General features: G+C 43.8%; 1 protein-coding gene and 1 non-coding gene across 2 annotated transcripts in view; one reads left to right on the top strand and one right to left on the bottom strand.

The window, feature by feature from the left end:
• LOC134539640 (uncharacterized) overlaps positions 1-26,186 on the top strand; it is a 560,732-nt gene that overhangs the window by 15,665 nt on the left and 518,881 nt on the right. The window lies entirely within an intron of this gene.
• On the bottom strand, positions 18,977-19,048 carry Trnat-cgu (transfer RNA threonine (anticodon CGU)). The gene has a single exon. It is a non-coding gene; the product is annotated as a tRNA-Thr (tRNA).

The following is a 26,186-nucleotide window of genomic DNA, read 5'->3' as shown; positions in this document are numbered from 1 at the left end:
GGACCGGGTGTTGGAGTTACGGCACACACTGTGCTCTCGGCGAAGAGAGGAAGCTTGCCCGGGTGTTGTAGTTACGGCACACTCTGTGCTCTCGGTGAAAGAGAGGAAGCTTGCCCGGGTGTTGGAGTTACGGCACACACTGTGCTCTCGGCGAAGAGAGGAAGCTTGCCCGGGTGTTGGAGTTACGGCACACTCTGTGCTCTCGGTGAAAGAGAGGAGCTTGCCCGGGTGTTGGAGTTACGGCACACTCTGTGCTCTCGGTGAAAGAGAGGAGCTGGCCCGGGTGTTGGAGTTACGGCACACACTGTGCTCTCGGCGAAGAGAGGAAGCTTGCCCGGGTGTTGTAGTTACGGCACACTCTGTGCTCTCGGTGAAAGAGAGGAAGCTTGCCCGGGTGTTGGAGTTACGGCACACACTGTGCTCTCGGCGAAGAGAGGAAGCTTGCCCGGGTGTTGGAGTTACGGCACACTCTGTGCTCTCGGTGAAAGAGAGGAGCTTGCCCGGGTGTTGGAGTTACGGCACACTCTGTGCTCTCGGTGAAAGAGAGGAGCTGGCCCGGGTGTTGGAGTTACGGCACACACTGTGCTCTCGGCGAAGAGAGGAAGCTTGCCCGGGTGTTGTAGTTACGGCACACTCTGTGCTCTCGGTGAAAGAGAGGAAGCTTGCCCGGGTGTTGGAGTTACGGCACACACTGTGCTCTCGGCGAAGAGAGGAAGCTTGCCCGGGTGTTGGAGTTACGGCACACTCTGTGCTCTCGGTGAAAGAGAGGAGCTTGCCCGGGTGTTGGAGTTACGGCACACTCTGTGCTCTCGGTGAAAGAGAGGAGCTGGCCCGGGTGTTGGAGTTACGGCACACTCTGTGCTCTCGGTGAAAGAGAGGAGCTGGCCCGGGTGTTGGAGTTACGGCACACTCTGTGCTCTCGGTGAAAGAGAGGAGCTTGCCCGGGTGTTGGAGTTACGGCACACTCTGTGCTCTCGGTGAAAGAGAGGAGCTGGCCCGGGTGTTGGAGTTACGGCACACTCTGTGCTCTCGGTGAAAGAGAGGAGCTTGCCCGGGTGTTGGAGTTACGGCACACTCTGTGCTCTCGGTGAAAGAGAGGAGCTGGCCCGGGTGTTGGAGTTACGGCACACACTGTGCTCTCGGCGAAGAGAGGAAGCTTGCCCGGGTGTTGGAGTTACGGCACACTCTGTGCTCTCGGTGAAAGAGAGGAGCTGGCCCGGGTGTTGGAGATACGGCACACTCTGTGCTCTCGGTGAAGAGAGGAAGCTTGCCCGGGTGTTGGAGTTACGGCACACTCTGTGCTCTCGGTGAAAGAGAGTAGCTGGCCCGGGTGTTGGAGTTACGGCACACACTGTGCTCTCGGTGAAAGAGAGGAGCTTGCCCGGGTGTTGGAGTTACGGCACACTCTGTGCTCTCGGTTGAAGAGAGGAGCTTGCCCGGGTGTTGGAGTTACGGCACACTCTGTGCTCTCGGTGAAAGAGAGGAGCTCGCCCGGGTGTTGGAGTTACGGCACACTCTGTGCTCTCGGTGAAAGAGAGGAGCTGGCCCGGGTGTTGGAGTTACGGCACACTCTGTGCTCTCGGTGAAAGAGAGGAGCTGGCCCGGGTGTTGGAGTTGCGGCACACTCTGTGCTCTCGGCGAAGAGAGGAGCTTGCCCGGGTGTTGGAGTTACGGCACACTCTGTGCTCTCGGTGAAAGAGAGGAGCTGGCCCGGGTGTTGGAGTTACGGCACACTCTGTGCTCTCGGTGAAAGAGAGGAGCTGGCCCGGGTGTTGGAGTTGCGGCACACTCTGTGCTCTCGGTGAAAGAGAGGAGCTGGCCCGGGTGTTGGAGTTACGGCACACTCTGTGCTCTCGGCGAAGAGAGGAGCTTGCCCGGGTGTTGGAGTTACGGCACACTCTGTGCTCTCGGTGAAAGAGAGGAGCTGGCCCGGGTGTTGGAGTTACGGCACACTCTGTGCTCTCGGTGAAAGAGAGGAGCTGGCCCGGGTGTTGGAGTTGCGGCACACTCTGTGCTCTCGGTGAAAGAGAGGAGCTGGCCCGGGTGTTGGAGTTGCGGCACACTCTGTGCTCTCGGTGAAAGAGAGGAGCTGGCCCGGGTGTTGGAGTTACGGCACACTCTGTGCTCTCGGTGAAAGAGAGGAGCTGGCCCGGGTGTTGGAGTTGCGGCACACTCTGTGCTCTCGGTGAAAGAGAGGAGCTGGCCCGGGTGTTGGAGTTGCGGCACACTTTGTGCTCTCGGTGAAAGAGAGGAGCTGGCCCGGGTGTTGGAGTTGCGGCACACTCTGTGCTCTCGGTGAAAGAGAGGAGCTGGCCCGGGTGTTGGAGTTACGGCACACTCTGTGCTCTCGGTGAAAGAGAGGAGCTGGCCCGGGTGTTGGAGTTGCGGCACACTCTGTGCTCTCGGTGAAAGAGAGGAGCTGGCCCGGGTGTTGGAGTTACGGCACACTCTGTGCTCTCGGCGAAGAGAGGAGCTTGCCCGGGTGTTGGAGTTACGGCACACTCTGTGCTCTCGGTGAAAGAGAGGAGCTGGCCCGGGTGTTGGAGTTACGGCACACTCTGTGCTCTCGGTGAAAGAGAGGAGCTGGCCCGGGTGTTGGAGTTGCGGCACACTCTGTGCTCTCGGTGAAAGAGAGGAGCTGGCCCGGGTGTTGGAGTTGCGGCACACTCTGTGCTCTCGGTGAAAGAGAGGAGCTGGCCCGGGTGTTGTAGTTACGGCACACTCTGTGCTCTCGGCGAAGAGAGGAGCTTGCCCGGGTGTTGGAGTTACGGCACACTCTGTGCTCTCGGTGAAAGAAAGGAGCTGGCCCGGGTGTTGGAGTTACGGCAACTCTGTGCTCTCGGTGAAAGAGAGGAGCTGGCCCGGGTGTTGGAGTTGCGGCACACTCTGTGCTCTCGGTGAAAGAGAGGAGCTGGCCCGGGTGTTGGAGTTACGGCACACTCTGTGCTCTCGGTGAAAGAGAGGAGCTTGCCCGGGTGTTGGAGTTACGGCACACTCTGTGCTCTCGGTGAAAGAGAGGAGCTTGCCCGGGTGTTGGAGTTACGGCACACTCTGTGCTCTCGGTGAAAGAGAGGAGCTGGCCCGGGTGTTGGAGTTACGGCACACTCTGTGCTCTCGGTGAAAGAGAGGAGCTGGCCCGGGTGTTGGAGTTACGGCACACTCTGTGCTCTCGGTGAAAGAGAGGAGCTGGCCCGGGTGTTGGAGTTACGGCACACTCTGTGCTCTCGGTGAAAGAGAGGAGCTGGCCCGGGTGTTGGAGTTACGGCACACTCTGTGCTCTCGGTGAAAGAGAGGAGCTGGCCCGGGTGTTGGAGTTACGGCACACTCTGTGCTCTCGGTGAAAGAGAGGAGCTCGCCCGGGTGTTGGAGTTACGGCACACTCTGTGCTCTCGGTGAAAGAGAGGAGCTCGCCCGGGTGTTGGAGTTACGGCACACTCTGTGCTCTCGGTGAAAGAGAGGAGCTGGCCCGGGTGTTGGAGTTACGGCACACTCTGTGCTCTCGGTGAAAGAGAGGAGCTCGCCCGGGTGTTGGAGTTACGGCACACTCTGTGCTCTCGGTGAAAGAGAGGAGCTCGCCCGGGTGTTGGAGTTACGGCACACTCTGTGCTCTCGGTGAAAGAGAGGAGCTCGCCCGGGTGTTGGAGTTACGGCACACACTGTGCTCTCGGTGAAAGAGAGGAGCTGGCCCGGGTGTTGGAGTTACGGCACACTCTGTGCTCTCGGTGAAAGAGAGGAGCTGGCCCGGGTGTTGGAGTTACGGCACACTCTGTGCTCTCGGTGAAAGAGAGGAGCTGGCCCGGGTGTTGGAGTTACGGCACACACTGTGCTCTCGGCGAAGAGAGGAAGCTCGCCCGGGTGTTGGAGTTACGGCACACTCTGTGCTCTCGGTGAAAGAGAGGAGCTGGCCCGGGTGTTGGAGTTACGGCACACTCTGTGCTCTCGGTGAAAGAGAGGAGCTCGCCCGGGTGTTGGAGTTACGGCACACTCTGTGCTCTCGGTGAAAGAGAGGAGCTCGCCCGGGTGTTGGAGTTACGGCACACTCTGTGCTCTCGGTGAAAGAGAGTAGCTGGCCCGGGTGTTGGAGTTACGGCACACTCTGTGCTCTCGGTGAAAGAGAGGAGCTGGCCCGGGTGTTGGAGTTACGGCACACTCTGTGCTCTCGGTGAAAGAGAGGAGCTGGCCCGGGTGTTGGAGTTACGGCACACTCTGTGCTCTCGGTGAAAGAGAGGAGCTGGCCCGGGTGTTGGAGTTACGGCACACACTGTGCTCTCGGCGAAGAGAGGAAGCTCGCCCGGGTGTTGGAGTTACGGCACACTCTGTGCTCTCGGTGAAAGAGAGTAGCTGGCCCGGGTGTTGGAGTTACGGCACACACTGTGCTCTCGGTGAAAGAGAGGAGCTTGCCCGGGTGTTGGAGTTACGGCACACTCTGTGCTCTCGGTGAAAGAGAGTAGCTGGCCCGGGTGTTGGAGTTACGGCACATACTGTGCTCTCGGTGAAGAGAGGAAGCTTGCCCGGGTGTTGGAGTTACGGCACACTCTGTGCTCTCGGTGAAAGAGAGTAGCTGGCCCGGGTGTTGGAGTTACGGCACACACTGTGCTCTCGGTGAAAGAGAGGAGCTCGCCCGGGTGTTGGAGTTACGGCACACTCTGTGCTCTCGGTGAAAGAGAGTTGCTGGCCCGGGTGTTGGAGTTACGGCACACTCTGTGCTCTCGGTGAAAGAGAGGAGCTGGCCCGGGTGTTGGAGTTACGGCACACTCTGTGCTCTCGGTGAAAGAGAGGAGCTGGCCCGGGTGTTGGAGTTACGGCACACACTGTGCTCTCGGCGAAGAGAGGAAGCTCGCCCGGGTGTTGGAGTTACGGCACACTCTGTGCTCTCGGTGAAAGAGAGGAGCTGGCCCGGGTGTTGGAGTTACGGCACACTCTGTGCTCTCGGTGAAAGAGAGGAGCTCGCCCGGGTGTTGGAGTTACGGCACACTCTGTGCTCTCGGTGAAAGAGAGGAGCTCGCACGGGTGTTGGAGTTACGGCACACTCTGTGCTCTCGGTGAAAGAGAGGAGCTGGCCCGGGTGTTGGAGTTACGGCACACTCTGTGCTCTCGGTGAAAGAGAGGAGCTCGCCCGGGTGTTGGAGTTACGGCACACTCTGTGCTCTCGGTGAAAGAGAGGAGCTGGCCCGGGTGTTGGAGTTACTGCACACTCTGTGCTCTCGGTGAAAGAGAGGAGCTGGCCCGGGTGTTCAGTATTCCGGGAGCCCGTCCGAGAAGCCCGGTCCCGAGGCGTCCCTCGACGGGAATTGTAAAGCGAGGACTCGCCTCGCATCCGGAGGAGACCTTGGCCGTGCCTTGTCCTCCGGCCCCGGGTAATTACTTGCCGCGCGCGCCGCTGCCCGCGCCATTGTTCCGACGGTATTCCTCCGCGACCCTTCCCCACCCCTTCTTCACCGCCTCCCTGGGCACACGTGCAGAAGGAACCACGGGATCCGACAACCGCTCCCTCCCACCAGAGTGGCGCCTGTTTGCGGAAAAGCACCACAACAAAACACCGCAGAAATCATTGAAAACTCCGGGATGGTAAAATTAAAATAATAATTAAAGTATTTATCGTAACGTCTGTGGCACAGTCGTGTGCTGAAGGAAAATAAACCGAAGTATTAGAAGCGAAAGCTTCAAGGAGTGTATGTGTGTTAGTGAGGCGGGATGATAAGCGCGACGCTCGCTGGTATTTTTCTAGCGCGGTATACCCTCTAAGCGCAAGGCTCAGAACTGGCGCGCAGTTCTTCTCGTCGTCAATTGATAACTGTGAAATTTGAGCGGTGACCGTTAAATGATGTGGTGAATAAATTAAGATAAATGTGTTACCCAAGTCCCGTTACGTGCTTTCAAGAATCTGTACCGGTTGTTTTGCGTCTAAAAAATTACTCTGAAAACACGCGTTTTAGCGATTTTAACTCTTCTGAAATTACAGTTTAAAAACTTAATCCGAAATCAAAAGTACTTCTCGGCCGTCAGCGAACTCTTAAAATGCATTTCGTAAGCAGACCCTGCTCGGATATCTCGAGTAGTTTTGAAATCGCGTTGTTTTTTTTTTTTTTGTTTTTTCCTGAAGCTCTGCGCACCGTGTGTGTGTGTGTGCCCGGGTAGGCGGGGGCCTTAAGGGGATTGGTGCAGGACAAAAAACAGTCATTCGTCAGAATTTGTTGGAAATGAGCTTAAGCGTTTCATAAATGCTTGTTTATTACTACTGTATGGCCAGCCAGCACGTATATAAGCTAGCGGGTGAGATTTGGCAGGTTAGTGGCGAGAGAGCTTCTGTGAGGGGAGGTTGTCGAATGTTGCAGCTCTGAGGCCTGCCATCTAGCGGGAATCTTTCGAAGGTCTTACACAATATCGCCTTTCTCTCTCTATCTCTCTCTCCAACACGGACACCCAACCAGCTCTTATCGCTTCCCATCTCGCCTTATCCTTCATTCTCGGATCAGGTAGCCGCCCTTCCCCGCGTAGACTTTCGTGTTACTCCAGGAAACCAAGACAACCTGTGAACAATTTGTCCAAAGCTGAATTTTTGTACTGTGGTAGAGTTGACTATGCTTAATAACATACCGAAAGTTTACCACTGTAGACCTTGTGCGTTATCACCGAAAATTTGCATTTAAGTCCTAGGTGACAGCAACTTGCATCAGTCCATTAAAATGCTACCCATTTATACAGTTTTTAATTTAGACTGTCCATAAACTTACCAAAATAATCTAGAAACTTTAATACACCCATTAATGTTAGAAAAAACTTAAATTTTTAGTATATATGATATAAAGCGATTAATTCACGACATTTTTTTTTTATCTTTGCCACCCAGATAAAAATACGATTTACACCGATTTGAAGAGCCCAATGCGAAAAAATGTCTAAATACATGTTTTTAATTATACTTTTAGCTTTAATATAGTATATTTATAAAGAGTCTAGCATATTTAGTTGCCTCATTAAAGCTGCCCGAGCGTTGCAGTGTACTGCGGCCGTACTGATCTTTCACGGCCGGCGGGCTTTGAAACACGCTGCGTACTGCGACACTCAATAAACTTGGTCTTATTTAAGGATTACTTAAAATATATTTAATGCATATGATAGGGTGTATTCATGTTACATCTATTGAGATATACATATTATTTTTTTATATATGAATGATTTTTGATACAATAAAATTAACAATAAACAATTTCTGCTTGGAACTTGTAAATCAAAATTCTAGAGGACCTCTGATTTTATATATGTGTGTTCGTATTTTGTTACAAAAATTTTATTATTAAAAATTATTTTTTATTTCTAATACATTATATTATTTTAGATCAGAACTGTGCAAAATTTTAATGTAGCCTATATTATAATATATATATATATATTTAATTGTATGAAATTATTTTACTATATAACAATTGAAGAAAACGATACACCGTTAATGTGCTTGTTGAGTTTTGTCACTTTTATAACATAATTCGGATGATAATATTATTTTTTTCCAGAAAATAAATAATACATAAGTTGTGTTGTAAAATGTATTGATAGAATTACATATTTAGTAATTTTTTTTCTAAGTTAATTCATTGGAGTGCTGCGCCTAGCTTACTTCGTTGAATTGCTAGTGGCAAAGAGCGTTGGTGGATGTTTTTGCAAGAGTTTGACCGTATTTTATGACCCCAGCTGTGAGAGGGTGTTCGTCCCAGAAATCCTAACGGTCAAGGAAAATAGCCTTTCTCTGTAGTCACGTACGGGTCTGCTACTCGCGCAATATCGTCAGTTTATCACAACTTTCCGGGAAGTTCTATTGTTGTTATTTATTTATAATTTAGAAATTAAAGAGTCGATCATACTAACATTTTTACCTAAGCAAATTGCATCCTGGAAGATTTTTATCTACGTTTGCAGCAAAAATCACTTGCAGTTAGGAAACTTTTATTCTTTCAGAGTAAAATTCAGTCTGGAATTACCATACATTGAAAACCTTAGTTTTCTGGAGCAAAAAACGTCCCAGCACGAGCGACTTTAACACTGCTGCACCACACACTACGCAGCTTGAAATACATCAGTGGTCAGACTATTGTACCAGACACTCAAAATATACACATTTAAACCTTAAAAAAAACACACAGACAATATTTATGAAGTGATTTTGACGTTACGCTCAACATATTTATGTAACATGTAGTCAAATTTCTATAAAAAAATATATTTATTTCTTACCTTTTAACAATTAAAATTACCAATTTAATAATAGGACGTTTTAACTTTGAGGTGTTTATCACAGTTACCATGTAGGACATTATTTTATATAACTTTGGTGCCATAATGAGAACCGACTTAAAAAAGTATTAAAGTTATTAAATTTACGAAACATTTTTGTGGATCATTGTAGAAATTATCATTAAGGACTCAACTGCTCATTTATTGGTGTGATCACAAGGTTTCATCGGTAAACTTTTGACGTGTTACTAAGAAATGTTCATTCTACTACTGTAAAAAAATTTTTCTTTGGGATAATTTTCCATGTATTAAAAATTTTTGTTTCTTAACAGCGAAATTCGTCTCGACCCGAACCTACTTCGACAACCTCGCAGTAGTATACACTACGCGGCTCGGATCGCTTTAGTGGTCAGACTAATTGTATGAGACACTTAAAAAATATACCAATTTAAAGATGAATAAATATGCAACAACGATTACTTTAAGCGATTTCCACGTTGGGCTCTTTAAGTTTATGTAAGATGTATTTATATTTCCTTAAAATTGAATGAAAGTGAATTCGTTAACTTTAATGATTTAAAAGGTCTATTTTATAGAAACATGTTAAACTTTGTGCTTTTTATCACTATCCTCAGATAGGGCAATGTTTCTAGATTATTTTGGGTTCCATACTGAGGTCTATTCCATAAACTGCATTTGCAATATCCATTATTGTGGATCGTTGCAAAAAAATTTAATTTTGGAATTAACTACTCGTTTTCGGTGTGACACACAAGGTTTGCGGCAGTACTTACACTTTTGACGTGTTACTAAGAAATGTTCATTATACTACTGTACAAATTTCGGCTTTGGGATAATTTTCTATGTATTAAAAACCTTTGTTTCTTCACAGCGAAATTCGTCCCGACCCGAGCCTACTTCTGCAACCTCGCAGTAGTATACACTACGCGGCTCGGATCGCTTTAGTGGTCAGATACATTGTACCAGGCTCTCAACAAATAAACTAATTTAAAATTTAAGAACTAAATCGTGATCGTAAATTGGCCGCCATGGTGATTTGCGAATTTATGGAGAAATAAAAGCAGTTAAAATCTTATGTAGTTTCCAAGAGACATTATTACATCACCAATCATCTTAAGTAACAGGTTTACAAAATTTCAACATATTCATTAACTAGTCAGTTTTTTTTCAAATGTGTTAGTATTAACAATCTGGACCATATCTAGTCGGTGAGGTCTGTATTGTTACAGACTATCTGTATTCCGGTATTTGGATTTTGAAGCTACTTAATGATTCGCTTTCAATGTCTATTAAAATATACCTAATGCTAATTGCAGGAATATTTCTACTCGATTTCAAAATTATAATTCCTGAACATTTGTAGCGGACACATTTCAATGTAACACTCACTGATTTTCGAGTTGTGTTGAGGTTTCGCATGCCACTTCGTGTACACGAGATGGCCCCTGCTCTGGTAACAATGAGTAGGGACACCTGTATTTCGCGAATACATTTCGTGTCAAGGTATTTCACAAAATACTGTAGCTTTTTATAAGAGGAAAGGCAAATTGTGAGGGTGCAGCAGTACTGTGACCACATTCTCATTGGCCTCGTCAAGAGCGGGACGACACCTCTCACCGCTCTCAGCCAATAACCACAGGAGAAAAGCTACAGTATTTTGTGAAATACCTTGACACGAAATGTATTCTCGAAATACAGGTGTCCCTAACAATGAGTCATCACAACCGGTGCCGTCTGTACGAGCGTCTTCACAAGTTATCCTGAAATATGTTCTTAAATATTAATTCAAGTGAATTCTTAAAATCCTACACACCTTATCTTAAGTGTCGTAAGTGAATCGTTATATTTTGTAAATCCATATAATATAGGAGCCACCATGGCGCGAAGCGATGGACGCGATACGAATATTTTTTTTTACCAACCACTACATCAGTAAATATTTGTGGTTTCCATTCGCTATGAATTCAAGCGTGGCATGTAACATTTGTACTGCTTCTTCAATTCGGCCACAGTTAAATGGGAGGCTCTGAATCCCTGAAAACTCCTCAACAAAATCAACGATGAATCACAGGCATTATAACAAACAGTTGTCACAAGTCAAGTAGCCAATGAGCAGGTGACATTTTTCGAGTCCGTAGAGGATTGACTATCGTACAGGTCATTAACAACACGCCCTTACGCGCATGGTTAATACCCGCATGAGTAGAGCAGAGGTGCCCACCTCTCCCCCCCCCCCCCCCAAACACTATGACTCCCCCCCCCCCCAAACTAATTATGCCCCCCCCCCCCGAATTTTTTTATGCCATTTTCTAAATGATTTACTCAATTATTTTATAATATTATACTTTTTTAGTATTATATTTTATCACATTTTGCATTAATTAAAACTGATTTTCTAATAATAGTTTTGGTAATATCAGGTAATATTTCCATCCTGAACCGACAGATGCCAAACTGCTTTTTTTGAGGAAAGTGCGGGGTTGCCAATTTGATTTACAAGATCCATTTATCAAAGCACCAGAATCGTATTTTCACATTAGAAGCTATAATTATGTAAATAATATATACATTTTTCTCGTCTTTTAACCCCCCCCCCCCCCCCCTGAAATATTAATGACGCAGTCTGCGTCGTTACCCCCCCCTTGTGGGCACCCCTGAGTAGAGTGTAAAGGCGTAAGCATGATACACATCTGGTCCTCATCTAACCGCGCACACTTAGATTTAACTCAGGATAGGGTGAAAAATGTTTACTAATTTTGCAGTCCTAACAGTCACCAACGAAACGCCAGCAAAATAAATAAATAAGGCCACGAATATTGTTCGTGAATGAAGGCGAAGCTGATACTTTGGAAACGTTACCAGCATATATTAAATAATGTTTAACTATTATTTACGTAGCTTACTTCTTAAAACTGCATTCATGTAAACTGATTTTGTGTGAGACTATGTTGAGTGTTTTCTGCTACACTTATTTTTCTGAAAAAAAGTATATTGTGGCTTAATAAACTTGTTAACATTGATGCCTGTCATAAAAAAAATTCAAACGTAATCATACGGATACATGTTGAGTATAGTTTATGAATGGTTCACGCATTGCTGGAAAAAAAAAAGCATGTTTACAATTTTACACATCTTTATGTTGTCGCATCGCGTCCATCGCGTTGTACATACGCAACTCTGAAAAATAAATGTATGGTAAAAAAGCTATAATAAAATAATCTCTTATCTTTCTTTATTCTTTTTTCTAAGCGCTCTAATGGCTTTCGATAGTTTTGTTCTTTTGTGTACTATGCTTGGTGGAGGTTTCTTCGGCATTTTATTCCTGAATAAATCTCACGCTTACAACAAAAAACATCTAGCTAAATCACTGTGCTAAATAATAACAGAGAATAACCATTCAATTATACGCCGAGCTAGACCAAACACGTTCTCTTATCTACTGAAAATGAGTACGTTGACCTTCATATCAGTTTCGCGCGAAATCTCGTCTCCCCTTCGTAAACAGCAGACAGCTGAGGCAGGGTGGGAACGAGAGAAAACACTGGCTGCAAACAGTTCGGGAAACTGTCGCAAGGTGTCACTACTGTCCAGCGCGCTCCATAATTTCTCGTATCCGAGCTTGCACGCTGCTCAAACTTCTACAGTTACGTTTTTACTTTAGGTCCGACTGCAATAAGCTAAAGACTAAAATAAAGTCAATCATTCAGCCGACAGATATATTGGCGTTTGAATTACAAATGAAAACGCGAATGTTATTAAATTCGCAAATGAATATCACGCAATTTCGTAGCAGCTCATTTATTAAAATTCAAATTGTAAATACGTTAAATTAATAATGATTACAGATAAAATAATGGTCACAGTCATATCTCCCGTGTCTGAAAATTTATCTGCGAAAGTTTTACCACTGAATTCTTTATAGTTTATTAATAAAGCTTGAATTAAATAAATTCCCGAAAATCAGCAATAACTTAATTAAAATAAAAAAATAAAAAAAATAATTTTACACCAGAATGGTTCAAATCTTCTCTAGAAGCTGAATCATTAACAAATATATTGTTTTTTTTAATACGATGCTGGTGCACCAATCCCCTTAAGGCAACGGGCCCTCGCGTGCTTCGACGACGGACGTGGTGCGACGTCGACATGTGTGCGGGACGGTTACCACCTTCCAGCGAGACAACCCCGCTCGAGCCAGCTGGCGCAGTCCAACGTCCGCTCTCCCCCCTCTCCTCTCCCTCTCCATCAGCCGGTCAAACTCTTGTAACGCGACGCAGCCGTTACACCTTCGCCTCCTTGGAAACTTCTTCAGCTGCCTGCAGTGGGAAGTCTTCGGAGTACGTGCGCCCTCTTTGTGTGCCGCCACCCCTGCCTCCGTAGCAGTGCGCCGAGCTTGGTCTTTGTAACTGGGGTTTTTTTTTTCCCTTCCCTCCTGATACTCCCCTTCCCCAGCGTTTCAGCTGTATATGCTCGAGTGTATTCACCCTCCCTGTATCCTCCCCCCACCCCCGCCAGCCACCTTATAGCTGTCGCAGTGTGATGTCACCCACATACTTACTGACCGGCAGGTGAACAATTTTTTTGGGGGAAGAGAGTCCTTTTTTTTTTTTTTTTTTTTGCCAATATGGTAGTTTTTGCTTTGTGTATTTCTAGGAGGGCTTTCGGGTGTTCCCTTCCCTTCGTAATCAAACTTGGTAAGAGCGTAAATTTTTTTCTTCCGGGTCTGCTCTACGGGTTGAAGCATAAATTACCCCACGCACGGACTTGCCTTTTGGTACCGAGACAAGAGAGGAAAATCTTTAAGCCCCTTGCGGGCTTTTTAGTTTTTTTTGTGACACTTGGCCCACTCGCTGCCGTCAGAGGACACTATGGCCTGACTTGTCTACCGTCTTTCGTCTCTGTCGAGGTTTCGGTTTGTGTGTTCAGGACACGTTTGCTTCGCGGAGAGGAAAAAAAAAATGCAGGCTTATTTGCCAAATAGAAATTTTTTGGTGAATGTTCTAGTACACTATCGTGTAAATATGAAACATCGTAACACCACATAATCTTGTTAATTAAAACCACGTTTCTTTTCTCCCTTTTCAATACTATTTTAATGTTTCTTACATTAAGCAATTAGCATGTGTCTTGAACAATATCTGATCTGTATTACTGTTTAACCCCTATGTATATTATATTTTTTTCTCTTTATAAATTATGTATATTTGTATCTATTACTTTTTTACCCCTTTTTTCTGTAAATTTTTATCGTGTCCATTGTGTGATTACAATTGTATGGTCGAATGGATGAAGATATTTATTAATTAATTCATTCGATTGTCTCTTCCCGCAGATGAGCATTGACCCCCGATATGTCCCGAACATATCCGATGTTCTTTACTTGCTCGTGCAACTTCGCGATTGTAATATGGAAAAAAAAAAAAAAAAAACTACCCTTGTGCGATAGTTCGCACATTTTCACGATTTTTAGAGTTTTTTTTGTATGTCACTGACCTAACACAACCAACCTTTGATCTTACTACCGATCACACAGACCGTCGAAAACATACCCTTCCGGAATAAAAATAAAGAACTACTTTTTGCGAGAATTTTATTTAATTTGAGATAACCTTCCTTATACTTTTACAACAGAAAAAAAAATGTGAAGATGAACGAACGCGGATTATTCGAACGTTTGACTCGGGGTCAATGAAAGTAAGTCTCTCATGACTCATCATGCGTAACTGGTGGTCTTCTGTTTCTTCCTTCTTCCTAGACCGGCAACTGACCTGATTTTTTATTTTATATTTTTCCCAATCTAACTTGATTTAAGTGTATTGGGTTGCTAGGGGTTCGGGTTAGGGGCATCTCAGGCTGAAGCCTGTACGCCTTATCAGACTGAGTTTAAACCGTGCAGGACGGGGTATCATGCAAAGTGTGCCTTAATCGGGGGGGGGGGGGGATTGGCCATCCATGGCAGCGATATGATGCCATGACCAACTCCTCTATCTCAACTCTGGACTATAAGTTGGGCATAAAAGTTTCTACCATGCGTTGTTTATACGAGATCCGCATTAGGTTTTGTACCCGCATCTGGCATTTTTGGTTATGAGCTCCTGGTGGTGTTGGGAACAGAGCCTTCATCACCACCCAGCTGCCACTCAGCTCCTGAAGCTTACACGTAAGAACTGACCTCGTGGAAGCCACGTTTTCCCGCGAATTTTTATCTTTCCACCCCCCTTCCCGCCTTTTTACGCCCTCCTCCTGCTCGTTCGTTAACTTCCGCGGGAGTCTTGCGCCCATTGTAGCGCAACCCGGCAGGCTGTCCTTGGGAGGAGGAGGCAGGCGAGATTCTCGTCAGCATGCTGCCCCATTGTCCGGGCCCCTTCCTTCCCCCCGCTGTTCCTTCGTGTTTATGCCTTCTTTCTTCACAGCTGATTGCGCAGAGCAGGCAGTAAGAAAGGGGGGCAAGGAAACGGTGCGGTGCATTGTCCGCTAATCTTAGATGCGCCCCTAGGGCAGAGGGGGGATGGAAAAAAGATTTCCTCCTCTTTTTTTTTTTTTTTTTTTTTTGTGCGGTCTCCGGCCCTCCTGGGCCACTCGGTAAGGAGGGGTCGCCTTCGTTGCGCCATTGTGGCGCTGCACGTGTCCGCGCGCGCGCGAGGAACGTGTGACGTGTGTGTGTGTGCGCGCGCGCTCTTTTCAGACGCGGGGACCCCTCGCCCAGCTGTCCCCCCCACCCCGCTGGTGACGGCGGATGAAGACGCCTTCCTTGGCTCACGTCTTTGTGCGCGCCTTCCCGGCGGATGCTGCGCCGGGACTCTTGTGTCTCGGTACGTCGCGGCAGCTGCGGCCTGCCTCCCCTCTCCTCTACCTCCCTCCCTCCCTCCCTCCCTCCCTCCCTCCCTCCCTACCTCCCGCCACCACCACCGAGGCATTGTTTCTGCCGCCCAAAGCGCCGATAAGCTGCAATGCAAAACGGGTTACGAACGCCGCGCAATTGTTGGAAGAACCTACGCACCTACGCACTAGAGGTGTGAAAGTAATGAAAAAAAGCGTACCCGTATGTATTCGTTACTATAACAATTAGTACTCGTTACTATCGTATCGTTACGTTACTCGTTACTTCTGATACCGTATAACATGCTATGTTATGTTGCAGCAACGAATCGAGTCGTATTGCGTACGCGTACAGTATGACGTCGCGTAAATAATAATAAATAGAATATAAACAATTAACTATATTTGATAATTACCAGTTTTTGTTAGCCAAGAAACAATTAAATCTCATTAGAGCGGTTTTATTATATTATTTCTTTTAAGATAAAACAAAAAAAAACGTGAAAATACGCGATAATAAAAAACAAAAACATACATATTTCTAATTTATAAAAAATACTTTCTTATAAACAGTAAAAAACTTGGACGACGAATTTCTAAATTATACTTTACTTAATAAACAAACATCGTTCTTTGTAACGTAAATTCATCGAATATGCGCGCGCATGCGTAAAACTTACGAAATCCAGCCGTGTGTAACGTTTCGTTACTCGGTACTAGATGTCGCACCCGTTACTCAGTACCGAATACATACTGTTTGCTACAGCTCTACTACGCACCCAACAGTTATAAAATGACAATAATAATCTAAAGACTATTTAAGGACCGGTATTCCAAGACGTTAGGGGTGAGATAGCGAATGAGCGCTGCCTTGTCGTGATGCGACCGTTAACCCTGATTCACTGGCCAACGTTCCAGAACGTGTCCAAACCGAATCCCAGTAAGAAAATAAATCGTCAACCGCGTTTTAAATAAACGATGCCCTGCGCGAGGCTGTGAACTGGTTCCAGCGTATTTTAGCGGACGTTTCGCAACCATCGATACAATTATTACAGCAAAAAAATCCTATGGACAAAAATAGAACCTTTCTGATTTTCTCAAGTACTTTTTTTAAGTTGCAATTATTTCTTGTTATGATCATGAAAGTGTACAAAATGTGTTCCAGAATAGTTTCGCTACCTTTTAGTTGTTTTTTTTTTTTTTGCGCACCAATACATTTTATACGTCCCCCGATGTTCAATAAATTTAATATAGACGGGTTAATGGCGCCAGAAATTTTGCGCGGAATTTGGGCAACAGATAGGTCACGGGTAGGACACAGAAATCCGTTCCCCAAAAATGAGGGCCTGACCGTGTCCTGTCGTGCACTACGAAAACGGTTTGGGAATATGTGTAGCATATTCAACACCTAAAACCTTATTTTTATGTCTTGGAATACTGGCCTAATGTTACCGTGGCCATAACTGTAAAAATGTAATCTGCTCATATCGCATAAATTGCGAGGTTTCCTATTAATTCTATTAACAATGGACTTGTAATTTACGTCCTTTCAGGGTAAACCCAACATTAAAAAAAAAAATCCAACTCAACCGCTTCTAACTCTCCCCCCCCCCCCTTTTTTTTCGATCATCTAATGCCCAGACCTTGGGGATTCCCCCCCCCCCCCCCCCTCCTTTTTCCCGAAGGGACCTACGTGTTCACAGTGGAAGGTGATAAGTGCTGTAACGGAATGAATGGAGGTCCACGAATAAAGTTTACTGAGATATTGAGATCTTGTAGAGGATTTTTTTTTTTTATTTGTGTATGAATAACTTTCTGTTTCTAAGAATATCACCTGAAGTGTTTTTTTTGGTTTAGCGTCTTCGCTCTGTTGCAAAACGTCTAAGATGTCACGCAAGTCACGGAAAAGTAAGGAAACTAGAGTACTGGCCACGAAAGTCACGAGAAATTTCGGAAATAAACAGTTTTGGTTCTGGAAGTTACGCAACTGTAATTTCCTGCAGTCATTTGCTAACTTGTGTATTTTGTTGTTTGGAGACTTGCTTCCATTTTATCGTAATCGACTGTCCACAGAATTAATGTGGAAATTATCTCTGAAAACGTTTTAGCTTTCTAACTTTAAGAAAAAAAATCGAAACGTAATAGTATAAATAGTAATATAAATATGAATAACATGAAATAGTAGAACTATTTCATGTTACCTTTACTTATGTATAATTTTGTTTGTTTAATGTTACATAAAAAAAGTTGTAGATGACTTTCTTAAGTGTCCTGGAAAAGTCGTGAATTAGTTCAGCAAATATTTGTAGACATCCTGTAAATACGCACTTTTAATCACATTGTCACTTGAAGGTGCTGATTCATTCTATGGTCGTTTATTCATGGATACTAAATCACGGAACTCCCGGTAACTCTTAGGCCGGGTGTATAAACTACGCAAGAAAGCAAAAAATGTTAGACGCAAAAAATTTAAAATCTATGTTTTCAAATTCTCGTTTATAAAATACGCAAGACGCAAAGAAAAAAAACTACTCGTGCATCGGGCAACATAAACGTCTTGCGTTTCAGTCTTTCACGTTTGAAGTGTTCCAAAAAATTTTAGGAATGCAGATTTCAAGTGTGTAGAAGGCTTCGATTTGATTCTTATCACTCGCATTACGTTTTCACAGAGAAAGCTGATGACGCATTTAAATCAAACTATAAAGAACATGACACGTTTTCGTGAAGAAAAAAAAAATTAATACCAGAAGAACCAGGGGGTGTATGGTGGAGGGGGACAGGAGGAACATTTGTTTTCTACTGTAGGGTTGTAGAGTTGCTTGCGTAGTTTATAAACACGATGATGCAGTGACGACAATGTTTTGTATGGGGTATTCTGAGAAACAATGCTAAGTCTGTATTGTTTATTAAAGTAATGCATGAACACGTATTCATTTTATTTTATTTCTGTCTTAAGAAAAAAAATCCTCGCCATTTTGAATTTCTAAAATATTAGCCATAGTTGGCAACACCTGCAGAAATAGTTATTTAATTCATGGCTCGGCTAAATGCAGTTGTGATTTTACGTCTTATGCAGTCTCCCGCGTGAAATAATCAGTTATTTCCTTTCCTATGTTTTTGAGGCTGTTAATATCAAGCTAAATATATATACATCTTGAAAATATTTTATTTAGGTCTTCTGTTGCCAAAATTTTAAATAAATAAATCAGTAAATAATTTACAGCCAAAATACGTTAAATAAAAAACAAGATAGGAATACCCCCCCAGCTAGGCGGGGGGTCCGGGGGTCCTCGTCCTCCCCCGGGAAAATTGTGAAAAATACGTATTCAATATTGCTGATTTAGGCTATCTAAAAATACTGTTTAATTAAACATTTATGCTTGTGTCATTGAATTTATTTTAATATCATACTAAATATTTTTTTTTTCATTTTATGAATTTAATATTAAAATATTTTTAGCCTTGGGGGGGGGGGTCCGGTCCCGCTCGCCCCCCTCCCCCTCCCCCTCCCCCTCCCCCCTCCCCCTCCCCCTACCCCTACCCCTACCCCTACCCCTACCCCTACCCTCCCCCTCCCCCTCCCCCTCCCCCTCCCCCTCCCCCTCCCCCTCCCCCTCCCCCCCCCCCCCCCCAGGCATGCCCCTGATTGCTGTAGCTGATTAAAGTTATAGGCAAAGTGCTTTGTTGTATACAGTTTTTTTACTCCATTTAAATTCAAATATAATGTTATTGATTTAAAAGAAATTTGATTATGTGAGACACACTGAATAAGAAATGTTATTTTACAATTTACACGAATAAAAACAATTATTTTCACACTCGTGAAAACAGTTTCAAATACTGCGGGAAGTTTATTTCTTTACTTTTTAAGTGATTTGAATTTCAAATTATACAAAACAGTTCTTGCCTCCTGTGAGGTTTGAACTCACGACCCCTGGTTTACGAGACCAGTGCTCTACCACTGAGCTAAAGAGGCATGTTAGACGTTATGGCTAATATTAATAATTTCTATTGTTTTTATGATGAAAATAGTTTATTTAATAATAGGTGTATATATTTAGTTGTTAACTAAATTTATCATGCAGTCAATATCATGTTGTCTGCAAGTAAGTTTTTTTTGTACGCGGAAGCGCTGCTTAGTTCACTAGTACCCGAGTAGATGGCAGCCGTAAGCGAACGTTCTTCTCATTCGTAAGTTTGAAGGTAGAGCGCAGCACATGTATTGATCTTGGGGTGCAGTGTTGTATGCGGTGGATTTGTTTTTATGCAATTTTCTTCCGTGGGTAATTTATAGCTATGTTTTGTTAGCGTTGTTATTTATTTTAACTAAATAAGAAGCGCTAAATGCTAAATTCGTGATACGTACGCAGTATACTAGGAACTCGTTCATAAACTACGCTAGACGCAGTAACGCAACATAAAATGTTGACCGGCAATGCGTTACAAAACGTTTGGCATACATGCGAGATTGATATGACAGGCGATATTCTTTTTTTCATTTTCAATACCTTAAATTATTTATTTTCGTGTTACGGTTGCCGCCTTGTACAATAATAGTGTGTCCAGAATGCTACGATTTTCGCTTGTAATCAGTTATAACTTTTCTTACTTAGTCAAAAGGAGCCAGAGAAAGAAAATATGTTTCTGAAGTTTTCTTTTTTCCACTTGTGAGACCTTTCTACAAGGGAAACCTTCTTTTCACAGACGAGAGAGCCAAACGTCCGATCGTGCATCTTCGGTTGTTTTTTTTTTTTTTTTTTTTTGGTTCATTGTAAATGTGTTGATGTTGTTGAAATGATACGAATGGTCAATTAGGTTAGGTTAGCTACATTATTTAAAACATTGTGGACGGTTGATTGGTTAGGATAGCTACATTAAAGATCCTGGGGGGGGGGGGGGGAAGCAAGCATAAATTTCGGGGAACTTCGGATTTTTGGCTCTCTCGTCTGTGAAACTGTGAAAAAATTGCTTCCCGTTCTACAATGACGTGGAAACGTAGACGGATCACGCAAACAGAGACGAATCTCACGGAACGAAGGCTGTGTTCCAAATAATCCGCACTCGCACTTGCACTCGCACTTGCACTCGTGCTCATACTCACACCCACAATTCCTTGCGTGCAAAGTGCATGCTCCATGCGTGCTCGCCATTTGGAACACAACCATACTCCAAAGTAAACACACCCATGTGTATGAGGCTTCCTACAACAATGTACAATGCTAACAGCTTCATTTAGACATGTACGTTGGTTTATCCATCACCTAAATGCATGTATGTATATGTTTATGTTTCATCATGTTAAAATTAACTATCCTAACCTGTACCTCCGGGTCAATTTCCGTGCTATTACCGGTATCATACTTGTTCATCTTTGTTGCATATTTGTTCCAAGTCTTACAGATCACATGAAGACATCGCGTGTTGTTTAATTACGAACAGGTACTTACAATGAAACGTGCATTGTTCATTTGCCTTTGTTTTAGATCAATAGTCCAGACGTAAACGTAAACAAGCAATGGTTACGAGAGTACGCAACGAGCATGCATTAAAACGCACTCGATATGCACACTCGTTCTCGTGCTCGCACTCGACTATATGGAACAACACTCTCGTGACGTCACTTCCGAGAGCGAGTACGTGAGCACGCATGTTTACCTATTTGGAACACAGCCGAAGTATCTACAATGGCACGGACCCGTACTGATTAGCTCGGCAGTGCTCAGCTCTTCAGTTTACGTTATTAAGTGGGAACAATAGAAGCATAATTTGGCCGCCTTGTAGCCGTGCTTGTTTATGTTTTAACTACGTTAAAAATTGTTAAGTAAAATAATATATATTTCTATAATTACTTTGTGGTTTATTTTTATTAAATATGAAGGTATTCACCAGGTCATGTTCTCATATTGCAATTTTTTTAATAAATAATTTTTCGTAATCGTGGAATTCAATCTCATAGGTTGTAATTTGCAACGTTTCCGTGCATTGTGGAGGCTGAAGACGGATAGGGAAACGTATTCGGATTCGTGATCCGTTTTAACGTTTCTGTGACATTGTGAAACGGGCATAAGGTTGGTGATGTCTTGCGACTTGCGTTTTTTTTTTTTTCGAACGACTGTGTTTTTTTGTGAATGTGGGATTCTGAAAACAAAAACAGAAGAAAAAAAAATTAAGATTGGAACTCGTGTGTTAAAAACACGTATATTGGCGCTATAACACTGGAATATGGGCGTACAGTAATAGCCGTGGGTGACATGGTTTCTCGCACAGTAATATACTTACTGTCTTCACTGATATTTTGAAAACATTTTCATAACTTGGGGGGGGGGGGGGGGGGATTTATCCCACGTATCCTCCCTCCCCCCTCCCTTCCCGGCATTCAACATTTCGAATGCGCCCCGTGCATTGCTTGTTATGTGAAGCCGAACTCAGCCACCTAAATCTATTGTACTTTGAAAGCCTAGCAGGCCCGAAACTACATACCATCAAACAAGAGTATGGTATTAGATTTTTATTTACAAATATTATGAGTTTGGACTGATATTTACTGCCCTTGCTCTAGAATAGAAACGATCTCCAGGCTTTCAAGTATATCCTTGTGCGTCGTTTTACCTGCTATATATATTCTGTCACGTGTAAATTGACTCAAATTTGACACATGTCAAAAGTAGTATCTATGTATGGTCCGCGTACAACTTCATGTTGTTAGGTTTCTTAAACAATCATACATCATTTTGAGTTGCTGTGCTAGTGAAATTTGGTTGATGGGTACTACTGGTACTGACTAAAGAAAACTGGTATGACAATAAAACGTTAAGTTTTGTTTCAGTTTGAAATTTCTGTTTATCCTGCTCACGAATACGAAGGTCGTGAGGTAGTTTAAATTTATGACGTTTTCGTGTTGAGTTATTAAGCTGTCACTCCCCATATATTATATCTTTGAATTTTAAATACTTTGTTCTCCGCAGAACTAGTCCAATCAATCATCCACGAGTGTTTTTTTTTTTTGTCAGAAACGACGGGAGAACATTCGCGAGACAGATCATATGCACTGCGCGCTGGAAATGTCAAGAGGTGTTACGATTTGCCGTGATTAACATCCGCATGATATTTATTATATAATTTTTTTTTCCTGCTCAGCTAAATGAGGGCATGTTAGAAGGATTTCCCATGATGGCGTCTCTTTATCGTTATATCTTTTCTCTTTCTTTCTCTCTCTCTCTCTGTCTTCTATCATGTTCGACTCGCTTCCGACGGAACACAGGCTGCTCGTCCTTGGGGTGACGCTGCGTGGTGTGTGGGTGTTGCTCCCCTCCCATTTGCGCATGCGTGGGCTGCCTCTCCAAAATACTGGTGCGCGCTTCCCGCGTTTTTACATCCGCCTTCCCCCTTTCTCTACCTCTTCAAGATCCACGTGACCCGCCGTGGTCTCCCCCTCCCGGCGACTCGAGGGGAGGATCGGGGGACCGTTGCGCGTTTATGCGTCTGCGCGCGAAACACGGGTGTGTGTTTCGTGTAAGAGCGTACGCACGCAGAATATCTTTCGTGTTGTTGATGGGAACGATATACATGATCCATACCTACTCATTAATCGTAAACGAAAGTTTTCGTTGTTACTGGATCTCCTCTTTGGAAAGGGGAAAGGGGGGGGGGGGGTTCTTGACCCGATTAGCATGGGTAAAAGTTTGTATCTTATATTATACCGATATATCGAAAAATATCGATATTCTCGGGGCGATATTTAATCGGTATCGATATAATTCAAGCAGTTGGTCGAAATCCTGACGCATCGACGTGTTGGAAAGTGAGTCGGACGGCGCAGTCGGCGCGCCGATGTTTGCAGGAAGGAGCTAGCTCTCTCGCCAGCGACGACCTCCGCGTGTGACGTCACGTCCACCTCCCTGGGCGCGTGACGTCATGGAGCCGCGCCGGCCGGAAGGAAGCTGGAAAGGAGGGGGGGATATCGCTTCCGGCGCTGTCCGTCCGTCTGTCGTCCTGAGAGCGCTTCGTCGTCCAGACCCTCGCCGAGTGCATTTGCATGGGGGCGTGGCAGAAACGCGCGGTCAGATAAATCTGTTTGCTATTACCGCTTGTTTGTTGTGACGTGGGCGGAATGGAAAAAAAAAACTAAACATTAGTTGTGGCACTTGCTTCGCACGGGGATAAATACGTAATTTATGTTAATGAGGTGCATTGTAATGACCCTACCTGACTACGGCCTTGAGAACAGAACACCATTATATTAATAAGTCACATGAACAAAACAAAAAAAAGCCAAAACTGGCTGGTTAAAGTTTCCGAATTGACTAGCGAATACCGGGTCCATACCGGGCATTAATGCGTTTAAGTAATTCTTGCTATGGGTAATATTTATTTGAAATGATTTCATGCACACGTGCCACTGCTGTAAAGATTTTATCATTAGCTGAAGACTTGATGTAAGCTTTTGGACATACGCCATTGCTAAGCACATGTATGTCTGTAAAAGAAAACTACAAAAAAAACCAAAAGACAAAAATACAAATTAAGCAAAAAAATTGCTGTTGTCAACAGGATATAAACACCACATAATATTCCATAACAGGAATATGGTCAACAAACAGTCGCACCTGTGTTTTCGTACCATGTGCGTCTCTGCCTGAGGACGGGAGCAGACAGCATTTCCCGAAACGTCGCTTGTTTCTGGTTTGGAAAACTATTGTGTTTGTTTCGTCTTTTCGTTTTGTCGTGTTTTTTTCTCGTTTCAACTGTTGTGCTGAATTTTTTTGGGTTAAATATTTTTGTGCTGTCATCATTTGTGGGGGTTTTTTCGTTCTCTTCTGTTTTGGAAAACTATTGTGTTTGTTTCATCTTTTCGTTTTGTCGTGTTTTTGTCTCGTTTCAACGGTTGTGCTGATTTTTTTTGGGTTCAGTATTTTTGTGCTGTCATCATTCGTGGTTTTTTTTCGTTCTCTTAGTCCATTTTTCTTTGTTTTTCTTTGTTTGTTGACCATATTCCTGTTATGGAATATTATGTGGTGTTTATATCCTGTTGACAACAGCAATTGTTTGCTTAATTTATGTTTTTGTCTTTTGGATTTTTTGTAGTTTTCTTCTACAGACATACATGTGCTTAGCAATGGCGTATGTCCAAAAGCTTACATCAAGTCATGCACTCCCATTGCACAAATCTTTCAAAGATAATATTAGCTGAAGACATAAGCTTTTTGCGGCTTGTCCGTGCGTTACTATGTATTAATCATTATTGGTCATTCTTGATGGTTGTTTGGGGGGGGGGGGATGTCCAAGAAATTATTTTAAAACAATATTCCCCGTTGCAAGACTCAATTTAAGAACGCATCAAATCACTGTTTCTCACGCCATATTAGTTTTCTTTTACTACACTGTAATTTTTTGTTGTAAATTGAACTTGAATGTTTATGTAAAATAATATATGTACATTTACACGATAACAACTATATCACTACAGTAATACTGACATCGGATTTTTACCCGGGCATTTATGTTTTGTGTTGTCCCAGTACCTCCAATAGTTACAATAGTTTAAGTTATGTGTAAACTGTTCCCTGAATAGCTTTTCAGTACTAACTGCGCATATTAACAAGCACGGTAAAATATAATAAAGTCAGATTGTTAAATATTTGATTCAATTTTCCATGGTTTAAAAAAAGTATGCTCTTTAATTGAACCACCAATTAAAATATAAAATTATGTGCCAATTATCGTAAACATAAACAAATACAAAAACGTATTTAATATATGCCAAAATAACCATTGTACAAAGTGTATTGTACAAAGTTATAATATCTTCCTTGTAGTATTATAAAATATTTCTTGGCAACTTGTTTCTAAAGGAATCTTTTGTGAAAGTACAGAATTGTTTTTCTGTGTACGAATGTTTAGGCGCTGTTCCTGTAAATTTATATCACTAAGTGTACAAATTCGCGCACGTTTTCGTAATTAATTTTATCACCTGCGCAACTTTATACACCCATTATATTGCAGTAAATGAATATATGTTGAAAATATTAGAGACAGAACAGCAAATGTAAGGGAGATGTCGATAGGAGCATGCGTGTTTCCAAAAAAAAAAAAAAAAATCTGATCTCTCATTAGATTGCAATAAGGTATGCCTGCACCAACGATTGTTTCCTTGTGATTGGCGGCCGTCTATAAGAGATGCCATTGCCCTATTTGACCGGGCCGTTCAGGCCGCGTTTGCTTCCGCACTGGATGGCTGTGATTGGTGTTCTGACAGTAGATATGCGCCTGAAATAAACTCAGCCAACCACGAAGTACAGACAATGCTACAGAGTTTTAACACACAGCTTGTATGGAAATCTTTTCTCTAATAAAAAAAAAAGAAATGGGTCAAGGTATCGTGTTAATATTTCAGAAATAGTCCTTCAATAACAGGATGATGATAAAAATTAAAAAAATATATATATGTGTGTGTTAAGTCGATATGCATTTCGGTTGACTGTAGTTAGAGGGACCGACTTGGGACGTAGGATCCGGTTAGGCTGCAAGATAAACGTGTGGGCAAACAAGCTTTCTAGTGGCATTATACTCTCGCTTGGTTTTGCCGTGGAAACACTGACGGCATGTCTTGTTTGCGTCATCAGTGACGTGGTCGGGTAGTCCCGATCTTGCAGAAAGTAGACTCGTGCGTACCTGTTGAGTCAACACACCATAAAGGAGAGATGCGTCACGGCAGTGTCCAAGCTCGCGCCTCTTAACTCAGTGGTCGGTAGGTTCGTTTGACTCGAGGTCTCTTTTTGACCTGTCAACTCTCGGGGCGCCCTTTTCCGGAAGCAGCGTGGCGGATGGTCGTTTTACTCGCGGGGGCAAGTTGCTCTCAGGTCACTCAGGTCATGCTCTCGATGCTCCTCCTCTCCAGGAAGAGTTGCGAGGGCAAGTCGTCTGCTGGTTGTTTTGGCGCGACTTTGACGATGGAGTCAATATGTTATCAAGCTACATTTGGTGATGACGGTAATATTTTAATAGATGACATTGAAGCGGAAAAACATTTCAATATAACTTATTTGGCGTTCTTTATTTAACAATCACAAGATTTGCAATCGTTTCCTAGTACAGGTTAGCTTATGCATACCACA

Source organism: Bacillus rossius, chromosome 15 (genome assembly GCF_032445375.1).
Source record: "Bacillus rossius redtenbacheri isolate Brsri chromosome 15, Brsri_v3, whole genome shotgun sequence".
Taxonomy (NCBI): Eukaryota; Metazoa; Arthropoda; class Insecta; order Phasmatodea; family Bacillidae; genus Bacillus; species Bacillus rossius.
This window is presented reverse-complemented; position numbering and strand designations above follow the sequence as displayed.